The sequence below is a fragment of the Lasioglossum baleicum genome, chromosome 7, assembly GCF_051020765.1.
Source record: "Lasioglossum baleicum chromosome 7, iyLasBale1, whole genome shotgun sequence".
Taxonomy (NCBI): Eukaryota; Metazoa; Arthropoda; class Insecta; order Hymenoptera; family Halictidae; genus Lasioglossum; species Lasioglossum baleicum.
Window position 1 is genome coordinate 712,318 of NC_134935.1, and position 12,704 is coordinate 725,021.

The 12,704-nt window shown below is 38.2% G+C and overlaps 1 protein-coding gene across 1 annotated transcript in view; it reads left to right on the forward strand.

The window, feature by feature from the left end:
- The first annotated feature begins 1,639 nt into the window (after window positions 1-1,639).
- LOC143210730 (uncharacterized) overlaps window positions 1,640-12,704 on the forward strand; it is a 42,899-nt gene continuing 31,834 nt past the window's right edge. The window contains exon 1 of the transcript XR_013009323.1: window positions 1,640-1,855. The gene's annotated coding sequence lies outside the window, so the exon portion shown is untranslated. The remainder of the gene's footprint in view (window positions 1,856-12,704) is intronic.

The following is a 12,704-nucleotide window of genomic DNA, read 5'->3' on the forward strand; positions in this document are numbered from 1 at the left end:
AAATCACACGTAGTCAATTTCCAGTGGTTCCTGCTGAAGCGATTACGATTCATAAAAGTTGTATGTAGCACTGAGCAGAGTTTCAAAATTGAGCGCGGTTTATATATTTTGGGACAATTTAAATTAACAGTATCGAAGAAAACCAAGACCAATACTGCAAACCCGGAGAATGAGGAGTTGTATCGTTTTCGAAAAACTAATTAAGACAATTTATTTTGCAACATTAGTATGCTGTAACAAGGAACCAAGCGAGCAATGAGACTGCGATGTTCGTTTAATGCGACGCCATATAGCAAACATTTTGATAAGTAGAAAACTATTGAATTTCCCTGAAAACGTATAATCTTATTAAAACGTACACTTAATAATGATAATGATATACTGCAACTAACGAATCGGGAAGTTCCTTATGTGGCTCGTGGAGAGTCACACACCAAATAAAAAAAATCCTACCCGCGAGCTCGCGAAGCGAGCGAGCAAAAACAACCCTACTCGCGAGCGAGCGTAGCGAGCGAGCAACAATAACCCTCTAGTTTTTTTTTTGTTATGTTACAGAAAGGCAGGGACCATTTAAAATCGATTTTCGTAACCGGAGATGTATGAAACTTGACAAATGTGTTTGAAATTTGTGTTTTATTTGTCTAGTTTCATACTTAACGACCTGATATATGTAAAATGTCGTTACAATAATTATGTGATTACCAAAATTGTTAGGAGTGATGCACATATGTATATTGAAATATAACGTAAATAAAATATTTTATATTGCATTATCAAGTCTGTACATTACTTTTCTGATTATAAAAATATTCAGTATTACATAATACATCAACAAAGAAGTATCGAAAAAATTGATTTTGATTTTTTAACAACGATACAATTTATGAAAAATTCTGAGAAAAATTAAGGACAATTGTTTCAATAATATCGGACTAATGAATTTTTATAAAACTGGTATCTCGAAAAGTTCAATACGAAATATGCATTTTCTTCGAATGTTTCGAGATTTTCAATTTTTTTAAACATGTCTGCATAATCTGAAAAATCTGAAAAAAATCTCAATCATGTGTGCTATTAAGTGGAATATTTATAAATTTTTTCGTAATTGTTTATTGAGCATGGTTCGACTAAAAATCAATTTGTGTTGGGGGCCCTCTGGACTACCTTAACTTTAAAAATCAACGAGAAAAATTTTTTAAGAAATACAAAACATATTTTAGGATGAACCATTAAACCCGGTTTTTAAAAAAAAAATTTAGTCCAAATTTCGCTTCGATATCTTTTTTAGATCAAAAGTTATAGCAAAATGTGCACCGCGCCGCGCCGCGCCGTCCCGGGATTCAAATGCGCGCCGTCTCCAGATCCCGACTTTCCGACTCGTGCTTCCGAAACTTCGGCAACATGAAAATTGGTGAAAATCGAAGGAACGCGTCGCCGACGCGTTCGGTCGAGCAGGTAGTCACACGGACATGGTAGAGGTACGCTTGTTGTGTAGCGCGCGTGCAATCGAGCATGCACTCACACGGGCAGAGTAGAAGTACGTTCGTGTGTAGCGCGTGCGCAGCAGAAGCTACGGCGAGGACGGTCCGTCAGAGAGGGGGAACCTGTGCTGGAGGGGAAGCGTCCTCGCGTCCCCGATTCTGGCATCACTGCGCAGGATCACTGTCGCGCTGGTCATCGAACAGTAAAGTCGAGTTTCCGCAATTTCGCTGCTGCGCATATTTTCCGTGTTCCGTCGAACAGAACTTAGTACGCGTCGCGGGTGGTTCTTCGCGACTAATTCCGAGGACGATTCCCGAGCGAAGGCCCAGAGTTCCGGCCACGTGCAGAAATACGAATAGCTGAACACAGCACGGTAAGTCGACTTAGTGATCCTCGTTCGCATTTCGGGTTGGCTCGATATTTTGTGCGAGGACGAGGCGAGTGCGTATCGTCCTCGAACCATTGGTGATAGCCGAGGCCCTGGGCCTCGTGCTTTAGTGCTCGCGTACTCTCTGAGACGCTTTGAGCCTTCGTGAACAGTCTTCCCCTTCGAGTAGTCGGAAGTCTTCCTCTAGGAGCCGCGTCGAGAAAGGATAATTTCGGTGAACAGCGAATTCGGTAAAGTAGCGTCCATCGCGCTCGGCAATCGCGCGCCGGTCCGTCGAGACTACGCCGAACATCTGCGTTTCGCGAATCCCGTCTCCGTTGAGACGTGCTTTGTACCGTCGTACCGTACTTTCTAGAATCGCGAAGTCTCGAATCACGCGCTCCGCGATCGACGAACCATCGCACAAGTGTACAAGGGGCGCGGGCTCCCGGGTTGCGGCCACGTGGCCGCCCTTCTGTAATTTATCATCTGACAACGAATAAATTCATTCGAGCCCTAATTGTTTCGAGTCATTTCCGACCTGCGAGATCCGTCCTGCCGCGAGGGCTGTCCCCGTTATTCCCTGTGTCCGAACTCCTGACAGTCCGTGTCGTCGAAGTTCGTTCGTGATCGCGAGAAGAGTCGCAGCTCGTGTTCGACGTCCTCGAACACGAGACTTTCGTGTTTCTTTGTGCGGTACTTCCGAGTACTTGGCGCCCGAACAATACTTAGCGTCCGATTTGACTCTTCTCGTCAATTACCTTTGTCCCGAGAGGACCGTGTCCGCGCGGCGCGCACGGCCCGTCCTCAGCGGCTGTAAATTCTCGGGGTTGACCGTTTCCACCGGTCAACAAGCCGGTCGAATACGGGCAACGTCACAATATATATATAATATTATTATTTAAAAAGTAATATAATTATTTATAAAATTTAAGTAAATTATATTATAGGGCTAATATTGTTTAATAAATATTATTTAAAAATTTAGGTAAATTATATTAAATTAATATTATTTATTAAATTTAAGTAAATTTGTATAAAATTTATATTATTTGAGTATAAAATAATTATTTATAAAATTTAAATATTTTTTTTTTGTAAAATAATATTATTTAAGAAAAATTATTTATAAAATTAGAATAAATTTATATAATATTAATTTATTTGTGGGGAATAATATTATTTATAAAATTTAAGTAAATTTATACATATACATATATATATATATATATATATATATATATGTAATTAGTTAAATTTTATAAGGAAATATTATTTGTACAAAATTTAAATTTTATATAATATAGTATTATTTAAGGAGGATAAATTATATAAAATTTAATTAAATTTTATAGGAAATTAATATAATTTAGGATAAATAGAATTGAATAATTAATTTTTTATAATTTATATATATATATATATATACATTTAATTATAGTTTAATAATTAATTATTAAAATTTATTTATAAATAAAAATTAGTAAAAGTATATAATTTAAAAAATTATATAACATATACATACATACATATATATATATTTATATATATAAAATTAGTGAAAATTAAATTTATAAATAAGTGAGAGTTTGAATAAGAAATTTAAATTAAATAATGGTAAATTTCGTGCCAGCATCAGCGGTTAAACTATTATTATAAATTAATCTTTAGAATTAGTAGAAATTTTTATTTTGAATTAAATATATATTAATTTTTTTAGTGAAATATAAAATTATGATATTTTTAATGTTAAGTAAATTAATTTTTAATAGATTTTGTTTATAAACTAGGCTTAGATACCCTATTATTAATTTAATTAAATTGATAATTAAATATTAAATGTTAATCATTAAAATTAAATATTATGGCGGCTTTATAGACTTTTTAGGGTAACTTGTTTGTTCAATTGATATTCCACGTTAAGAATTACTTAAATTTAAAGTTTATGTATTGTTGTTTGAAAATTTTGTAAAGATTTCATTTTTAAAATATTATATATATATTATATATATATATATATATTATATATTATATATATTATATATTATATATATATATATAATAATTCAAATCAAAATGTAGTTTATTTAAGGTATAATGAGTTATATTTAATTTAAATTTTTTGAAGTTAAATTTAAAAATTTAATTAATATAAGATTTAAAAGTAAATTTTATTAATTAATAAATTTGAAATTAGTTTTATTTAGTGTACAAATTGCCCGTCACTTTCATTATAAATGGAATAAGTCGTAACATAGTAAAAGTATTGAAAAATGTTTTTAGTAAAATTTTAGTTTAATTTAAAATTTTTCATTTACATTGAAAAGATTAAATAATTTGAAATTTTAAATTAATTTTTTATAAATTTAAAAATTAGGGTATATATATGTCGTAGATTTAAGCGCGTTTTTAGAATAAGCATAGGTTAAGGATTGGCCGTTGGAAGTTGCAGGAGTCGGCTGCTGAGTGCTCGCGCGTGCATTTACATTGTAGCGCGGCCGAGACGTTTGATCGGCCGCAAGAGTCGGGATCGGTTTCTCTTACGCGCAGCCGAAACGTTTGAGCGGCTGCGACAAACAAAATCGGCTCCCTTTTAGAATGCGTCCACGTGGACGGAGTGACTCTGCGGAGTGGGGAAAATGCGAGGCAAAGCCCTCGATGGCCCGAGACCGGCCGGCAGATTTTGTTTAGCGCTCGAACGATCGAGATCAGTGTCTCCGCAGAGTCAAACGGTCAGAATACTCGACAGCCGACACGCGACGATGAAACGTATTAACGCCGGGGCGCACGGGTCGCGCCAAAATGTTTCTGCCGCGACATATATATATATATATATATATATTATATAATTATTTATATTAAATATTTTATTGGGGTGATATTTAAATTTAAAAAACTTTAAAAATTATAATCATAAATTTATGTAAAATAAATGAAATTTTTATAAAAATTATTAGAAAAATTACCAGGGATAACAGCATTATATCTTTAGGAAGATCATAGAGATCATTAAGATAAATTCTAAATGCAGAAGTTTAAAAATTAAGGGGGCCGTCTCCGAGCAGATGACGGTCCACAGTGGTTCGAAACCGTGAAAACGCGAACTAAATTCATAGCGTTGTTATGTTTACGTTATTTTTTTTTAGCAGGACATATTTAGGGGTTTCTTTGGTCGTAGAATCTGATTTTCGAGTAATTTTTTTACTACGATAAATACCAACAATTATAAACTACCTTTATACAGGATAAACAAGGTTTTAAAGTGTCAAACTTTGTCAGTATATTCTATGGGCCTAAATAAGAAAAAAATGTTATATAAACATAGGTTGTTTAACGCTTTATTAAAAAGTTATTAACAAAAATAGGGAATCTTACGCCACTTGGCCTTTATGTTGGCAGAACTTTAAAGGAGAAAGTTTATTCTCACGCTCATTTGTATACATTATAAAAAAAAAAAAAAAAAAAAAATAAATAAATAATATCCTTACCGGTTAGTTTTTCATATAGTTCTCGAGTACGAGGTCTCGATGAGGTGTATGTAGGACGAGGAGGTTCCAACAGATTCATTTTTTAAGTTTGTTGTCTGAAATACTTATGATGAATATGAATATGATGAATATATATATGAATATGTAGTTTATCTTCTGATCAAATTTGGGTACGGAAAACTGCAGAATCAATTGATTTGGCATGCAATGACCCACAAGTTCTTCACATATATTGTTATAACTTTCGCGGATGCGAGTTGCTGCACGAAATTCTTGTACAGTCACCTTCAATAGGTTCTAACGAATACATCCGTGCAGGTTTTATCAATACCCGGCTTTAATTCCGTTTCGTAGGTCCAGTTGAATCTTAAAAAGCAGGAAATAGAGGGGATCCAGGAAAGAATATTGTTTAAGGGTTAAGATTATTGTTATTATTTTCATCTTTTGCGTACGTGTAACTAAAAGGCTGCTCTTTCACACTACATTAGTAGATTTAAACTATTTCCAATCAATCACAAAATATAACGAGGCCAAGTACGTCGATTTCAGCTCGATATATAATCCTTCCTTTTTCGCTCTTTTCAACGCTCTGGAAAAAAATTCTGAGTGACTTAAAGCCACCCGCATGCATGTCAAAACTTACTTTAGACATATAAGAATTTATAGTAAAAATTTCAAAAAATTTCGACGGAATTGAAAATTCGACTTTAGTTCACGTTTTCACGGTTTCGAACCACTGTGCGGTCGCGCGTGAACACTCACACACCGCTAGAGTACACTCACACACCGCTAGACCACGTATACGTACGCGAGAATTGCTAGGATCAGGGAAATGGGTTCTGATTTCTCGATAATGCAAAGACGGGGGTTTTTAGTAGTCAAAAGTTTCCGAGCAATGATTTTGCAATATTCGGCTGCATGTTGCCCATCGGAGAGGCTAGTACGCCGGCGTGACTGCAGCGCCATCCGATGGGCAACATGCAGCCGAATATTGCAAAATCATTGCTCGGAAACGTAAAAGAACGACTTTTTAGGCAAACAGCGCGCTAGATTGATCTTTTATCTAGCGATTTTGACTACTAAAAACCCCCGTCTTTGCATTATCGAGAAATCAGAACCCATTTCCCTCATCCTGGCAATTCTCGCGTATACGTGGTCTAGCGGTGTGTGAGTGTACTCTAGCGGTGGTCGAGTGTTCACGCGCGACCGTCATCTGCTCGGAGACGGCCCCCTTAAGTCTGTTCGACTTATAGAATCTTACATGATTTGAGTTCAGATCGGTGTAAGCCAGATCGGTTTCTATCTTTAAATATAATTAATAAATTTTTGTACGAAAGGACTAAGTATTTTTAAAATTTAAAATTAAAATAATAAATAATTAAATTTATTATTTTGGCAGAATTAGTGCATTAAATTTAGAATTTAAATATATATATAATAATTTTTATATAGATAATAATTTATATAATAAAATTTAATTTATTAATAAATTTAGTTTATTTAATTATTTTAATTTTAATAATAATAATTAGTATAGCTTTTTTAACTTTATTTGAACGAAAGGTTTTAGTGTTTATTCAAAATCGTAAGGGGCCTACAAAAGTTATATTTTTAAGGTTATTTCAACCTTTTAGAGATGTAATTAAATTATTAAATAAGGGAAGGGGGGCGCCAGGAGGCACTGAGAGAGTAAGGACGTGTGTCAGAGTGTTAAGCGATTTTTTGGAGTTTTAAGTGGGAAAACTAACGGTGAAAAATCAGAGAGCAAAGGTAGAGGAGGCGGAAGCATCAAGGGAAGGATCCAGATGTAAGAGAAAGTAAGGAGAAACAACGTTTAGGCAGAAATAGGAGGAAAAACCTCTCCATAACACGTGGCAAGTAAGAAACAGTCGGTATAGTGACGTGTGACAAGCAATTAAGCAGCGAGATAATAGGTGGAGCTAGGTGAGAGGATCAAGAGGAGTAGAAATATTGACCGATAAGGCATCGATCGGTCGATAAGGTGGGTAGCCGGAACAGATTTAGGATAACTAAAAATAGCACCTGCTAATGAGCTCCACAGATAAAAACAACAACGATAAACTAAGAAAGAAAGGAAGACCAACGTTGGCGGTACAGCTAGGACGTCAAAGAGCTGGGAGCGTGGGAAGTATAGAGGAATCTTTCAAAAGAAAAAGAGAGGGGGCTAGAGAGAGAGAAAAGGCAGAAAAGGAAATATTAGAAAACTTCCAAAAACAAAGAAAGGTAGGAAGATCACCACCTAAGAAAGAAAAAGAGGGGGAAGGAACCAAAGAAGAGAGAGATAGGTGTACCGCGGCAGAAGACAAAGACAAAAATATGGAAGAATTAACTGAATTAATAAAATCAATAAAGAAAGACACAATGGAAATAAAACAAGAGAACAGTGAGATAAAACAAGAATTGAAAAACCTAAAAGAAGATTGGATCCGTAGACAAGCAGAATGGGAAAAAGAAAAAAGAGAAATAGGAGAAAGAATAAAAGGCTTGGAATCGAAGGAAAAAGAACATCAAGATCTGCTGGAAAGAATAAAAAGAATAGAAAAAGGTGAAGAGGAGAGAGAAAAAAGAGCGAGAAAAAACAACATAATAATTAAAGGGGAAGACCTGAAAATAGAGGCAACCCCAAAGCAAACAGCGGAGAAGTTAATAAAGGACGAATTACAAGAGGAGGTAGAAATAGAAGATTGTAACAGACCTGTACGGTGCAGGCCTGTTACTATGAGACACGCGCCGAATACAGCCGACCGACACCGAGGATCACCGAACGCGCCACCCATACGACGCGTCACGACGCACGATCGCGCGCCCCGAGATACATTCGGCGGGAAACGGACGTCGAGGTTCCGCCATTTTGACGGATACGGAAACTCGACGTCACACATCCGTGATCCCACACCACCAACCTCCGCCTATAAAAGGCGATGCAAACGAGGCACGGGCCTCTTTTCCAGCCTGGGCAGCATCCTGGGCACATCCCAAGTATTGGTACGTATTGCTGGTACTCTCCTATTTTCCCACGCTCTCGACGTCGAGTTGTCCGCAGCATCGGCCTTCTCGACATCGGCAGTTCCCACCGGCGTGACAGCGAACACGCCAAACAGAGAGGGCAGCATCCTTCTCTGCCGTTTGGGCAGCATCCCGAACACACTTCTCGGGCAGCATCCCGAGAACTCCGACAGCTACCGGAGACGATTAAATGAAGGGGCAGCATCCTCTTCATTTACCGTAGAACCGCCACGGGGAATTTCCCAACTCGTGGCCGGGTTTTCCTGACCGTTCCCTTCTGAACCCAGTCGCCGGTATCGACCACCAGGTCCACGTGAACGCGTCGCGCCGCGATAAACGTTCACACCAGAATCACCAGTAGGAGCACGGATCGGTAACACGGTTCACTAGTCCCAGGAGTCCGCGAACGTACGTGTAGTGAGCCCGAAAATACGTAAACACGGTGTCGTTATTTCACGCCCCGCGCACTTCGTCCATTTTCAGCTTCCGTCGATTCTCTCGCCGACTCACGACCCTGGCGCGATGAGCTATTACAGCACGAGAGGGTACGACGCCGCGACGACATCTCCGACAGAAGCAGAACCGTTACAAGATGCATTCTGGATAAAGAAGAACCAAGGAGAAAACATACTGTTAGCGAAAGCAAAGAACTGGCAACAGAAAAAGATGATAATGCTGAAGAAAAATAAACTCAAAGGTAAAAAAATCTATATAGTGAACGATCTAACTAAAAGGGAGAGAGAAATTCAGAAAGAAATCTACGAAATAGCAAGAACAGAAAAAAATAAAGGAGAGATAGTTAAAATAGGCTACAAAAAACTGCAAATAGGAGAAAAATTTTTTCACTGGAAAGGAGACGAAACAGGAGTCGAAGAAAAAAAATTCTGGAGCAGACAGCACACGAGGAATCTCTAAACAACGGGAGAACATCGAGCCAGGACAGACAAACATGAACACGTCCACACCCGGAATGCACGTGACAATTTACAACCAAGGTGAAGTGGCTAAACTTCACTCTGAAGGTAATTTTCCTCCCTCATTCTCACGATCCTTTTCATTGCCGTCCTCGCGCGCTCATTACTGAGCGGTTCCAGCGTCAGGCGCCTCCGACCGTCGGTCGACGCCGAACAAAAGGTAAAGGGTTTCCAGAGAGATGGAAAGAAGGGGTGATTTCACCCATTTTTAAGAAGGGTGACAGAGAGAAAATAAGTAATTATCGAGGAATAACAATTCTCAACACTGCTTACAAGATATACGCAATGGTCTTAGAGAAACGACTAAAGGACGAATTAGAAATGAAGAATATAATCCCTGACACCCAAGCAGGTTTTAGAAGCGGTAGATCAACAATGGACAATATTTTTATTCTAAATTACATAGTAAACAGAGAGATACAGACCAAAGGAGGGAAATTGTATACATGCTTTATAGATTTGAGTGCAGCCTTCGATAAAATAAATAGAGAAAAATTAAAGAAAATTATGGAAAAACAAGACATCAGTAGACGGCTAAGGATAAGAATCGGAGAAATCTATGAGGAAACAAGGAACATAGTAAGAATCAACGGACAAACGACATCAAAATTCTGGACAACAAAGGGTGTAAGACAAGGTTGCCCACTGAGTCCGACTCTATTTAACTTGTACATAGCGGACCTAGAAGAGACAATGAGAAAAAATCAAGCGGGAGGTATTGTAATACGGAGAGAAAAAATTTGGACGTTAGCGTATGCTGACGATATGGCGCTACTAGCGAGAGACCCTCAAAATCTGAAAGATATGATAAAAAGAGTCGCAAAATACTTCGATGACAAAGAACTACAGCTGAATACGGATAAAACCAAAATTATGATATTCCATAAAGGGAGGGGGAAGAAGAAAAAAGAGGAATGGGAATACCAAGGACAAAAACTAGAGGTAGTGAAGGAGTTTAAATATCTAGGATACCATTTCCAGAAAAACGGAAGCAGCGAAGCACATGTAAGAGAAACAACGAAGAAAGCAAGAATAGCTATGGCACAAGTATGGGGAATAGGTCAAAGAAAGTTTAGAAACAACTATGAGAGGCGAATGAAGATGTTTAACGGTTTAGTTAAAAGTATTTTACTGTACGCTTCAGAGATATGGGGATGGATGGAGGCTGAGAAAATGGAAAAAATACAGGAGAAGTATATACGCTGGACCTTAGGACTAGATTTTAACACACCTGCATATCTAATACTAGAAGAAACAAAAACGGACAAAATAAGAATAGAAGCAGGAAGAAGAGCATTAAGATACGAGGAGAAAACCAAAAGTCAGAGTAGCAACGCAATTCTAAGAGAAAGTTGGAAAGAGATAGACAGGAAACAAGAAAAGAGGAAGTCAAAATGGGAAAAACAAGAGACTCATATTATTTCAACAAAGGAATAGACATGGAAACAATGGAAGCGGAAAGAAGAGAAGGTAAAAAGTACGAAGAATTTCTGATACAAACCGATAGAGCGGAGCAGTTACAATGGCAATATGACAAAATAACAGAAAGCAGATATAACAAACAGTATAGAGAAATCAGGGAGGCTCAGATGGCTGGATACCTATGCAAAGCATATAAGGGCAGATACCAAAGAATAATTGCCAGATTCAGATGTGGGAATGAGGAACAGAACAACAAGTACTGGACTAAGGAGAAGGATAGAGTCTACAGACTATGTAAAGAGAAGCCAGAGACCCTAATCCACATGGTAAGAGAATGTAAGGAGCTGAAAAGAGTAAACATAGGAGTGCGAGGAATTCTGAAAGGAGACAAAGAGGGCATAGAGTGGATGAGGAGAGTTTTAGAAAAAAGGAAGAATAAGATAGAAAATATTCAAATAAACATACACTGACACAAACACACATGTACCCCCCATTTTAAGGCCAAAAGGCAAACAAAATAAATCTATTTACTACTATTAAATAAGGAAATATTTTTTTTGGACAAAATTAATTGAAATTATTATATATTAATACCTATAATATCTTTAGTATTATCAATAATATTATGATTAGTTTACCCCTTTTATGTGAATATTTATCATATAAATATAGGAGTTATTATTGTATTAATAATTATAAGAGTAGGGGTTTTTCCTATTATATTGGGGGGGTGGGCATCTAATTCTAATTATTCTATATTAGGGGCTATACGTTCTGTTGCTCAATCAATTTCTTATGAGGTAAGGTTATTTTTAATTATTTTTAATTTAATTCTATTGATTGAAAGATTTTCTTTATTAAGATTTTTTAAATTTCAGGAAAATATTAAATTTTTATTTATAGTTTATCCGATTTATTTAATATTTATGGTAAGTATATTAATTGAATTAAATCGAACACCTTTTGATTTAGTTGAAGGGGAGTCTGAATTGGTATCTGGTTTTAATACTGAATATTTTAGGGGGTTATTTGCATTAATTTTTATGTCTGAATATTTTGTAACGGTTCTGCTTCCGACGGAGAAGTTGTCGCGGCGTCGTATCCTCTCGTGCTGGAATAACTCGTCGAGCCGGGTTCGTCTACCGGCGAGAGAATCGACTGAAGCTGAAAATGGACGAGGTGCGCGGGGCGTGAAATAACGACAACGTGTATATGTATTTTACGGGCCTCACTGCTCGTACATTCGCGTACCCTCGTGTCTCATGGACGGTCTTACGGACCCGTGATTCTAGAGGCGATCCTTGCGTGATCGGTCATCGCGACGCGACGCGCATTCGTGGACCTGGTGCTTGTGCCGGCGACTGGGTTCAGACAGGAGTGGTCGGGAAACCCTGCCACGAGTCGGGAAAATCCTCGTGGCGGTTCTACGGCAAATGTAGAGGATGCTGCCCCTACATTTAATCGTCTCCGGTAGCTGTCGGAGTTCTCGGGATGCTGCCCGAGAGGTTTGCTCAGGATGCTGCCTGAGCGGCAGAGAGGGATGCTGCCCTCTCTGTTTGGCGTGTATGCTGTCACGCCGGTGGGAACTAGGTTAGGTAGGAAGGTGTTCCTGGGATGCTGCCCAGGCTGGAAAAGAGGCCCGTGCCTCGTTTGCATCGCCTTTTATAGGCGGGGGTTGGTGGTGAGCGGAATGGTGCGGGGAGAACGGATTTGTGACGTCGAGTTTCCGTATCCGTTAAGATGGCGGAACCTCGACGTCCGTTTCCCGCCGAATATGGCCTGGAGCGCGGGGATCGTGCATCGTGACGCGTCGTACGCGGACGACGCGTTCGGTAATCCTCGGCGTCGATCGGTTGTGTTCGGCGCGTGTCTAATAGTAACAGGCCTGCACCGTACAGGTCTGTTACACCCCCCTCCCCCTTCGGGACAGCGAAACGTAAGAGA